The 12,064-nt window shown below is 42.5% G+C and overlaps 1 pseudogene; it reads left to right on the top strand.

The window, feature by feature from the left end:
• Positions 1-1,083: 1,083 nt before the first annotated feature.
• LOC148141163 (uncharacterized) overlaps positions 1,084-12,064 on the top strand; it is a 96,699-nt pseudogene continuing 85,718 nt past the window's right edge.

The following is a 12,064-nucleotide window of genomic DNA, read 5'->3' on the forward strand; positions in this document are numbered from 1 at the left end:
GCAAAAGGTTATAATACACATGCAGTTTTTATATATATCTGGATAGATACAAATCGTTCCATTTGGCAGTTGGAACAGACGATGGACACATGACACACCGACACAGAAAAGTAACAAGATTTACAGAGAACTGAACAAATTTAGAAATGTAGTAACACCACATTGCAAGAAAGAACAAAAACAAGTGATCAGGTAAACTAGAATGATAGTCATTGCTGCATGGCCTAATGAGATTACAAGTTCAACCCATTAACCTTTAGTTAATAAATATGCTCCACATTACCTCCTTTGTGCTTACCAAAGCACAAAAAAAACAGATAAATGGTAAGATCATCAGAAACAAGATTAAAAACAAGAGGACTAGCAATACAATTTCTAGTTCAGTCCATGGATCATGATTGCCCTGCAACCACTGCTTGATCCAAACTATTCACATTGGGGATTTCTAGGAGATCATTTTTATATAGTGATGACTTTGGGCACAAGTTAAGACAAATCAAAGTCCAACAAAGGAGGGGAATCAATGTCCAAGCAATGCACCAAAATCCAAGCAATGCGCTAATTCCATGAAAAACTATAGTACGTGCTGACTGTGGACGGGATTAGGGCTTATGTTCACCTTTTCTTGTTTCTAGATCAAAAGCCAATAACGTCCACATATTACAATGCTGGAGGATTAAGGTCAGCATTGTCTATATTACTGCATGCAATCCTACAAAGACAAAAACAGCAGTCAATGAGTAACACAGCCAACAAATGTTCATCTTGTTCAATTGAATTACTGCCAGACAGAAGGATCAAGGTTAGCAAGTTGCATGACACCATTATCCTCATCGGTGCTCATCAATTTGGCAGATTGTTCCACATTCAGTATAACCATTTGTATATTTGAAGATACCTTCATTTCCAATTTAAAGGCACACCCTGTGCAACAGGCCAATCCAAATCTAATGGCTCCATATATTCTTAACATGATTCCTACCCATTTTAATATTGTTAGATCTATACCTCAAAACCAAATACTAACCAAGAAAATGGATCCCAGCCACATCTACCACTGTCAGACACGTCTTTTTCCACAATATGCAAGAAAGATTGAGAGCCATCAGGAGACCAACACAGCTGAATCTCTTTAGCACTGTCAAGGAAATAGTGGAAAGCATCATCAGGACCAATGCCACACACCCAATGACACAAAACAGACTCAATGACATTGAGGATGATGGTAAGTTGCTAAATTATGCTTTTTTTTGCTTCGCTCATCACCCTTCTTCAAAACAATGGTGATGAATTTGAAACAACAGAAATGGTTTGACTAGGAATAATTGTTTTCATGAATAGAAGGGTGGATTCCCAAACCAGGAAGCCCTTACGTTGCAAATTACATATGAGGTAGGGAAAGGGATAATTATTTGCCAGTTTAACAAAGGCAGAAACCATAAGTCTCGAACGCTTCCAGGTCCTAAGAACTAGCTTTTGGAGAGCTGCTCCTTCGTCAGGAGTATAACCTTCATCAGGAGCAGCGCTCCAAAAGCTAGTGCTTCCAAATAAACCTGTTGGACTATAACCTGGTGTTGTCTGATTTTTAAATTTGTCCACCCCGTCCAACACTGGCTCCTCCACCTCATGATCCCCAAACTTGACATGGAGACAGCTTCTCTGTCCAATTAATGCTTCAAAGGTGGAGAACCAATGGGAAGCTTTCCAACTTGAGAGCTGCATGAAAATGTGTCTTCAACCAAATTAATCTCCTAGATCTCTGATCTTTGAATGACATAATCTTTATGATCTGACTTGAATGACTTTGGAGCAGCGAGAGGCAGGAGCCGGGAGGAGGTGACGTTGGTGCGAGCTGATTTGTCGGGAAGGCCGGTAAGTATATTTAAACTTCTTACCTTCAGGCCAGTGAGGGAGGAGTGGGCTAAGGACTTTTGGGAAGGGTAAGTAGAACAGTTTATATTTGTGAGGCAGAAATTCAGGGAGCTAGGATGGAAGCTTAGAGCTAGGACAAACAGAGTTGTTTTCTCTGGTTTCTTGCCCGTGCCACGTGCTAGTGAGGTGGGAATAGAGAGAGAAAGGAGTGGAACGCGTGGCTACAGGGTTGGTGCAGGAGGGAGGGTTTCGGGTTTTTGGTTAATTGGAGCTCTTTCTGGGGTAGGTGGGACCTCTACAAGCAGGATGGTCTTCATCTAAACCAGAGGGGTACCAATATCCTGGGAGGGAAATTCGCTAAAGCTATTAAAATGGATTTAAACTAATACAGCAGGGGGATGGGAACCAAAATTGTAGAACAGGTACAGAAGAGGACGAGAATAGGGAATTCCTAAATCAAGTATCAGACACTGGCAAATGAGAACCTGGTTTGATGTGTGTGTACTTCAATGTGAGGAGCATCCGAAATAAAGTGGGTGAACTGGCAGCGTGGGTTGGTACCTGGGACTTCGAGGTTGTGGCCATTACGGAGACATGGATAGAGCAGGGACAGGAATGGCTGTTGCAGGTTCCAGGATTCAGATGTTTCAGTAAGAACAGAGAAGATGGGAAAAGAGGGGAAGGTGTGGCATTGTTGATCAGGGACAATATTACAGTTGTAGAAAGGATGTCTGGGGACTCGTTAACTGAGGTAGTATGGGCTGAGGTTAGAAACAGGAAAGGAGATGTCACCATGCTGGGAGATTTCTGTAGGCCTCCGAATAGTCCCAGAGATGTAGAGGAAAGGATAGCAAAGACGATTCTCGATAGGAGTAAGAGAGGCAGGGTAGTTGTCATGGGGGACTTCAACTATCCAAATATTGACTGGGATCACGACAGTACGAGTACTATAGATGGGTCAGTTTTTGTCCAGTGTGTGCAGGAGGGCTTTCTGACACAGTATGTAGACAGGCCTACAAGGGGCGAAGCCACTTTAGATTTAGTACTGGGTAAGGAGCCTGTAAACGGCAAACACGCGGGGACACAACTTTAAAGTGAGAGGAGATAGGTATAAGACAGATGTCAGAGGTAGTTTCTTTACTCAGAGATTAGTAAGGGTATGGAATGCTTTGCCTGCAGCGGTAGTAGATTCGCCAAGTTTAAGTGCATTTAAGTCGTCATTGGACAGGCATATGGACGTACATGGAATAGTGTAGGTGGGATGGGCTTCAGATTAGTATGACAGGGCAGCGCAACATCGTGAGCCGAAGGGCCTGTACTGCACTGTAATGTTCTGTGTTCTGTGTTCTATGTTCTATGATAACAGTTGTATGTCAGTATTTCACTTTTAAACAAACCATCTGAGACCTCTGTGAACAACTGCTTTACTTGGTTTGCTATCTGTTGCTGCGCAGTTCTTTAAAATTTTACACATGTACCAAATGCATATTCACTATAACAAGTTTTGCAGAGCTCCTTTTTAAAAATATCATATCAACATAAAGATGTTTCATTCAATAGAAATAATTTTTGATTTTGATCTTAACTTCTGACCTTTCAGATTTTTTGATAATTTTAATCATTTTCTTTCTAGGTTTTACTTGGTAGTGTTTCTCATTTTTTATAATCAGTCTGCAACTGTTGCCTAATAAAAAGAAGAAGGACCACAAATTCGAGATAAGTCTCCTTATTCACTAAATGTAAAGAGCATGTCTTCTTAAAATTGTGGAAAAATTGAGAATGAACTATTTTAAAACCAGTGTTTTAAAGGTTACTGCATGTTTTGAAGAGCAAGTAACTTGTAGAAAGCCTTGTGGAAGTAACTGTTTGAACAAGCAATAATTCAATTGAGTGTAGATTAATTGGAACCAATGCGTTCTGTGTACAGATGCAATTTAGTGGCAACAAAAAATTGATTGGCCTGTAAACTAGTGACAAGTTATTGATGTCAAAACATTCTGCCTGCCAACAACTATATGATTGGTTATCAGGTAACTGAAGAGCTGGAGACTGGAAAGTAGATTGAGACAATCGGTTTATTCTCCACTAACACATAAGCTATCTGTTCTCTACAGTCAAAATGTATTTAAACCTGAAGAAAGCCATTACATTTTTTCTTATCTTTTCAGCAATTGTTATGAGCTATGACTTCTAACAGATAAGTCTGTGATCTTTTACAAGTGAACCAGCCACCTGTGTGTCTTACAAAGCAGTGGGCGGCACGGTGGCACAGTGGTTAGCACTGCTGCCTCACAGCGCCAGAGACCTGGGTTCAATTCCCGCCTCAGGCGACTGACTGTGTGGAGTTTGCACGTTCTCCCCGTGTCTGCATGGGTTTCCTCCGAGTGCTCCGGTTTCCTCCCACAGTCCAAAGATGTGCAGGTCAGGTGAATTGGCCATGCTAAATTGCCCGTAGTGTTAGGTAAGGGGTTCATGTAGGGGTATGGGTGGGTTGCACTTCGGCGGGTCGGTGTGGACTTGTTGGGCCGAAGGGCCTGTTTCCACACTGTAAGTAATCTAATCAGTGGAAGCACCTGAAGAAAGACAACTGAAAAGCAAAGTTCTGCCCAGCATAAGAGCCATTACGATCTTCTCAGCAACTTGTGACTAGGAACCACTTTTCCTCTGCCCATAACGCATCTTTCCCAGTCTATTTGTTTTGTCAGTGGGTGTGGGTAATAGGGAGGGGGAATTAGAGTGTCCATGTTGATGTTTCTATCTGCTTAACTGTAGATAGAGGCTAATTACTTGTCAGATGTAATAATTCTTCTTCAGTACAGAAGCATGGTCTGTTTCTTCTATCGACCCTGAAAAATCAGGTACACCAATTTTAAAATTGTTAACTCTTGTGCTGATACAGGGAATAGTGGAGCTTGATTTACAGCCCACTGCCCCAGCAAGTTGTGACAAAAATATCAATGACCAGGCAGCATTCACAGAAACAAACATTTGTAGAATGATATAATCCAAGTTTATCTATTATTTTGAAGAGCAGTCTAGCTTGTTCACTTCCCCAACTCATTCCCAGCAAATTTTTTCTTGCTTCAACTAATTATCCAATTCCTTCTTGAGTCTTCTTTTGAATTTGTATCCCTCATTCTTACAGTGAATGCAGATCAAATCCTAGTAATTCATTGAATGAAGTGATTGTTCTTCGTGTCAATTTTACATAATGGAGTAAGGGAGTACTGTAACCCTTAATATCCAGCCAGCAATCCATCAGCCATTGGAAACAAAATGAAAACTTACCATTGCAATCATTACTTTGTGCTGTTGTTGAGGATCCATAAGCATTGGCCCAGACAGCAGTGACCATTGATATTAATGGAAAGCTGAAACATTTGGAAGTGGGGTAAGGCAGCTTCCTTTATTTAGTTTTTCTAACATTTTCCTGATGTTTAACACAATCACACAGTAGTAAAACATGACTTACGGCATGCTTGCCTTCTTTGCAAGGAGAAAGTGAGGGCTGCAGATGCTGGAGATCAGAGCTGAAAATGTGTTGCTGGAAAAGCGCAGCAGGTCAGGCAGCATCCAAGGAACAGGAGACTCGACGTTTCGGGCATAAACCCTTCTTCAGGAAGGGCTTATGCCCGAAACGTCGATTTTCCTGTTCTTTGGAAGGAGTATTGAATATAAGGATAGGTAAATTATGCTGCAGCTTTATAGAACTTTAGTTCAGTCACACTTAGAATATTGCATATTTTTCTGGTCACCACAAAACCAGAAAGTAGTAGATGCTTTGGCTAGGTTTCAGAAAAGATTTACTAGGGCACTGCCTTCTTCAGTTCTTCTGCATAACTGTAGTTCCTCATCTCTGGAACTATGTCACTAAGCTTCCATTTCCTTTCTAACGTGTGGTGACCAGAATTGGAAAAATTATTCCAGCTCAGGCTGAATTTGTGTTTTATGTAAATTTAGGGTAATTTTTGGCATTTGTATTCTTTGGGTGGCTTGGTAATGTTGATACAAAGAATCAGCATTGTTTCTGGCTCCCGCAAGCAGATTAAGCTCATGACTTTTACTGGGATACTCACATAATTGGATTGGAGTTATCTTCAGCATCCAATTTGAGGTCATGGGAATGGAAATGAAGACAGCCAAATGAAGCGAAACCCTTATTTAAATTTGATATTGCAGTTCTTACTTTATCATGTTTTTGAGGGGCTAAGCAGAAGTTTGTCAATAAATATTGGCCTAGATGGCAGTGACAAATGAATTGCTGAAAAGCTGGAAGCCTGGGATGGAGGGTAGGTCAGTTCCTCAGTTTTCATGTAATGACCATGAGGTGATGCTGGAGGCCAGGAAGAAGACAAGCAAGGTTTTCTTCCCATAGGGTGGAAGGTGGAGATCACCTCCTCCAAACCACACGAGCCTGAGTTGAGATAATAGTCACTGTAATAGCAGATATATCATGAGAGGTTTCAATGCCACAATTTATTCAATTACCTCACAATGTTTTGGCAGTGTCAGTGAAAGCATCAATCCTCAGGACAGGCCACTGGGCTTGAATCCTTCAGCAGACAGAATACCTAAAAAGCCCCAGAATGTATGCTGCACGGGTGAAGTGTGGGACCAGACACACATTCACCCCACAGAATTGTTCATTGTGTTGCTTAGAATCTGTAACCATGGAAATATAAGCAACAGATGTGATTGGTCTCAGAAAACTGAAGAAATTACCTAGTTCTCATTGTCACTGTAGGAGAAAGGACAGATGGTGGCCAGGAGACTGCACAAACAACCAAGGACTGGTGTATCTCCAGAGGACCATACTGATGGAAGACAAAGTGATGAAGATAACCCAGGATCTTGGATGAGATGCAAACTATCCTGGGAGAAATGATGATTACAGAGGGCAATATACTCTTTACAGGAAACACCACACTGCTCAATAACATGTGGATCATTGAACTAAAATGGGAAACCACAGCACTCGCTTTTTATCTCATCTCAAGATCCCTTCTTGAATCTCTCACTGTTGCAGATATCAATCACACAAAAGTTTCAGCCTTGTGAGAAACCACCACAGAATGGAAGAAGCTTGTCACACCTTACAAATGTATCATCTATCAGCGGAAATATTCCCACCTCCGCGTCTCCTAACACATGTTTAGAAAGGGTTGCACTGAGTGAGGAGCACAGCACTAGTGTCACAGAGTCATCGAATGATACAGCATGGAATCAGACCCTTCAGGTCAACGAGTCCACTTCGACCATGTTCCCAAGCTAAACTAATCCCACTTACTTGTGTTTGGCCCTTACCTCTCCAAACTTTTGTTATTCATGTACTTATTCCAAATGTCTTTTAAATGTTGTAACTATACCTGCATCCATCACTTTCTCTGGCAGTTCATTCCATATATGAGCCACTTTCTATGTTAAAAAAGTTGCCCCTCATGTCCTTTTTAAAACCTTCACCTCTCACTTTAAAAATATATCCCCAATTTTGAACTCCCACACCCCGGGAAAAAGAACCTCGGTATTCACCTTGTTTAGGTTCTTCATGATTTTATAAACCTCTTTATGGTCACTTCCCCGCCATCTCTGAAGCTCCAGTGAAAAATATCCCAGCATATCCACTCTATATTTATAATTCAAACCCTCCACTCCCAGCAACATTCTGGGAAATCTTTTCTGAAGTCTTTCCAATGTAATAACATCCTTCCTACAGTGCAGCAACCAGGACTGCATACAATACCCCAAAAGAGGCCTCATCAACATCCTGTACAAACTTCAATATGATGTCCCAACTCCTGTACTCAAGGGTTTCAGCAATGAAGGCAAGCATGCTAAATGTCATCATGTGTACCTATGATGTAAATTTTGAAGAGTAAAGTACCCGAATCCCCAGTTCTCTCTGTTCTATGACACTATCCAGATTCCTACCATTAATTGTATAAGTCCTTATCCTTGTTTGTTTTACCAAAACAGTACCTCACTTTTATCCAAATTAAACGCCATCTGCCATTCCTCAGCCTACTGATCCAGTTGATCAAGATCTCTTTGTAATCTTAGCTTCTTTACGGTAAACTATACCACCAATTTTGGTGTCATCCACAAACTTACTAACCATGCCTCCTATATTTTCATCTATATTATTTATATAAATATGGATGCCATCCTCCATCCTCTGCCCAAGACTTCTGTTGCTGTTCTAGTTAGAGCCTTCTTCCCTGTGACACCTGACGCTCCATATTTATATAAATGACAAGCGGTAGAGGCAAATGTTGACAGTTGCCCTTAAAGGAGAAGGAACAGTGTAGCTTGGCACAAATATGGAGCGTCAGGTGTCACAGGGAAGAAGGCTCTAACTAGAACAGCAACAGAAGTCTTGGGCAGAGGATGGAGGATGGCATCCAGCTCACAAGCTTTGCTTTGCTCATAACTATGAGCACATGAGCTCCTCTGAGGGAGAATGGTCAATCTTATAGAGTGCTTGGAATATTGCAGTATTAAAATATATTCCCAAAAGTAGAAGTTGTCAATCTGGTGCAGTCTCACTAGGGTCACGAGCAGAAATCAGCAATACTGTTTGTGTTGTTTTATAATTGACAGCATTTATTGTAAACATCACACTAGCTGCAACAATGAGTGTGCATATGCAGGTACACAGCATCTCAGCCCGCTGGATGTCACAGCACAAGGAACCAAGTAGGTGGATCTGGATGTGGTCGAAAAAGTGGTGAGGAGGGGTTGGAGGAGGGGGTGAACAGGAAAGAAGGGATGCTGGGTGAAGGGAGAGGTGGTGAGGGATAGCTGGGATGGGACATGGTAAACAGTTGTAGAAACAGCCCAAAGCCAGGAGGATCTTCATTGGACAGTGTGGCAGCTGGAGAGACCAAGCAGCAAGGCAGTAGCAATAAGTCTCATGCAGTGAAGCGTGAAAGCTAAGGAGGCCTCTTCTGCAGACAGTGTCTCAGCGAGAAAGGTCTGCTTTATCAGTCCTCCATGTTCAAGTCTCTGCCCACTCACCCCTAGCCCAGTGATGTCCCTGATGCATGTGCATGCAGACGCTTCCTCTGACCTGCCGCAGTCAGCTGACACCATTGTCTGCTTCTGTACATGCATGTGGGCCACTTAGGTATTAGAGACAAATTACTTGACCTTACTATAAAAATCCACAACATAACCCAAACCTTCACAAAGTGGGATCAGAGCCCCAAATCAGACAGCGAACTAAAAGTTTATGGTAGCTAGCTCCAAAGCAACAATGATACATAGAACTCTGATAGTCATAACAACTCTGCTTCTACTCAAATGGGAACTTTTAGTAATCACTTCTCCTACCTCATTCTTTATCTTAGCTAATTATTGTGTTAAGCACTTTGTGACATTTTTCTGTTTTAAAGTCTTAAATGGCCAAAGGATATTGCTAGACTACAACTCCAGAAACTCAGCTAATGTTCTAGGAGGAGAAAGTGAGGACTGCAGATGCTAGAGATCAGAGCTGAAAATGTGTTGCTAGAAAAGCGCAGCAGGTCAGGCAGCATCCAAGGAACAGGAGAATCGACGTTTCGGGCATAAGCCCTGAAGAAGGGCTTATGCCCGAAACGTCGATTCTCCTGTTCCTTGGATGCTGCCTGACCTTCCAGCAACACATTTTCAGGTCAGTAATGTTCTAGGAGCCCAACTTTGCACCCTGCCACAGCATAGAAACATACAAAATAGGTACAGGTACAGGCCATTCGGCCCTTTCAGCCTGCACCACCATTTAATATATCATGGCTGATCATGCTATTTCAGGATCCTATTCCTGCTTTCTCTCCTTACCATGTTGATCCTTTTAGCCAAAAGGGTCACATTCAGCTCCCTCTTGAATATATTTAATGAACTGGCCCCAACAGCTTCCTGTGAGAGAGAATTCCACAGGTTCCCAAATTCTCTGAGTGAAGAAATTCTTCCTCATTCTCAGTCCTGAATGGCTTCCCCCTTATTCTTAGACTGTGACCCCTCGTTCTGGATTTCCCCAACACTGGGAACATTCTTTCTGCATCTAGCCTCCCCAGTCCCTTTGGGACTTTATATGTTTCTATGTGATTCCCCCTCATTCTTCTAAATTCCAGTGAATACAAGCCCATTCAATCCAGTCTTTTCTCATATGTCAGTCCTTCCATCCTGGGAATCAGTCTGGTGAACCTTCGCTGGACTCCCTCAATAGCAAGAATATCCTTCCTCAGACCAAGAGACCAAAACTAACACAATACTCAAGGTCTGGCCTCAACAAGGCCCTGCAGCAAGAGATTCCTACTCAGATACTCAAATCCTCTTGCTATGAAGACCATTAGCTGTTCTCACCATGTGCTGCACGTGCGTACAAGCCTTCCACAGTGACAGTCTGGTCTCGTTACACCTCACCTTTTCCTAAACTGCCACCATTCAGATAATAATCTACCTTCCTGGTTTTGTGACCAAAGTGGATAACTTTACATTTATCCATATTGCATTGTATTTGCCAAGTATTTGCCCACTCAGCCAGTCTGTCCAAGTCACCCAGCAGCCTCTTAGCATTCTCCTCACAGCACACACTTGTCACCCAGTTTAGTGTCATCCACGTTTGGAGATAAATTTGCAGATGGTGGAATATTGAATTCAATAAATATCTGGAATTAAGAAATCTACTAATGACCCTGAAATCACTGCCAATTGTCAGAAAAACCCATCTAGTTCACCTTTTCCTAAACTGCCACCATTCAGATAATAATCTACCTTACCTATAATAATGTCCTTCAGGGAAGGAAATCTGCCATCCTGACCCAGTCTGGGCTACATGTCACTCCAGATTCACAGCAATGTAGTTGATTCTTAACTGCCCTTCGAAATGACCTAACAAACTACTAAATTGTATCAATCGCTACAGAGTTTCAACTAAGAAATGAGACCGCTTGGCATCAATTTAAACATTGGAAATGACAATTGCAAAAACAGCCCTGTCGATTCGTGCAAAACTCTTCTTAGTAACATCAGTGGACTTGGCGGTAAAATTAGGAGTGTTGTCTCACAGACTAGTCAAGCAACAGCCAGACATAATTGTATTCACAACATTATATCAGGTAATGTCCCAGGCATCACCATCAACATCCCTGGATACGTCCTATCCCACCGGCAGGACAGACTGAGCAAAAGTGGCGACACAATGGTATACAGTTGGGAGGGAGTTGTCCTCTGGACCTCATGAAGTTTCTTGGCATCAGGTTAAACATGGACAAGGAAAAGCCCAGCTGATCACCACATACTGTACTCCCTATGCTGTTGAATCAATATTCCTCCATGTCACATAACACTTGGAGGAAACACTTAGGGTGGTAAGGCTCAGTATTCACTCTGGCAGCGAATTTCAATAACCACCACTAAAAGTGGCTTGGCAGCAGCATCGCTGATTGGGCTGGTTGGCTCCTAAAGGACGTAGTTGCTAGAATGAGACTGCAGCAGGTGGTGAGGGAACCAACAAGAGGGTAAAAGTTACTTGATATATTCATCACTAATCTGACTGCTGCAGATGCATCTGCCCATGACAGTATTGATAAGAATAACTACTGCATAGTCCTTACAGAGGCAAAGTACCTCCCTTGTACCATGTGGCGCATTCACTGTGCTAAATGGGACAGACTTCGAACAGATCTGGGAATTCAAAACTGGGCATCCTTGAGATGTGGAGGCCATCAACAATCATAGAATTATATTGCAATACAATCTGCAAACTTGTGGCTCAGCATATCCCCAAGTTAACAATTACCATTAAGCCAGGGAATCAATCCTGGCTCAATAAGGATTGCAGGAAAGCATTGCAGGAACAGCAGAGAGCAAAGCTAAAAATGAGATGTCAACACTATGGGTGGCATGGTGGCACAGTAGTTAGCATTGCTGCCTTGCAGCGCCAGAGACCCAGGTTCAATTCCCGCCTCAGGCGACTCTCTGTGTGGAGTTTGCACATTCTCCCCGTGTCTGCGTGGGTTTCCTCCGGGTGCTCCGGTTTCCTCCCACAGTCACAAAGATGTGCAGGTCAGGTGAATTGGCCACGCTAAATTGCCCGTAGTATTCGGTGCAGGGGTAAATGTAGGGGAATAGATCTGGGTGGGTTACGCTTAGGCGGGTCGGTGTGGACTTGTTGGGCCGAAGGACCTGTTTCCACACTGTAGGGAATCTAAACTTG

The sequence above is a fragment of the Chiloscyllium plagiosum genome, unplaced genomic scaffold, assembly GCF_037043375.1.
Source record: "Chiloscyllium plagiosum isolate Xiang-an unplaced genomic scaffold, Cpla_swu_hap1 HiC_scaffold_34, whole genome shotgun sequence".
Classification (NCBI taxonomy): domain Eukaryota; kingdom Metazoa; phylum Chordata; class Chondrichthyes; order Orectolobiformes; family Hemiscylliidae; genus Chiloscyllium; species Chiloscyllium plagiosum.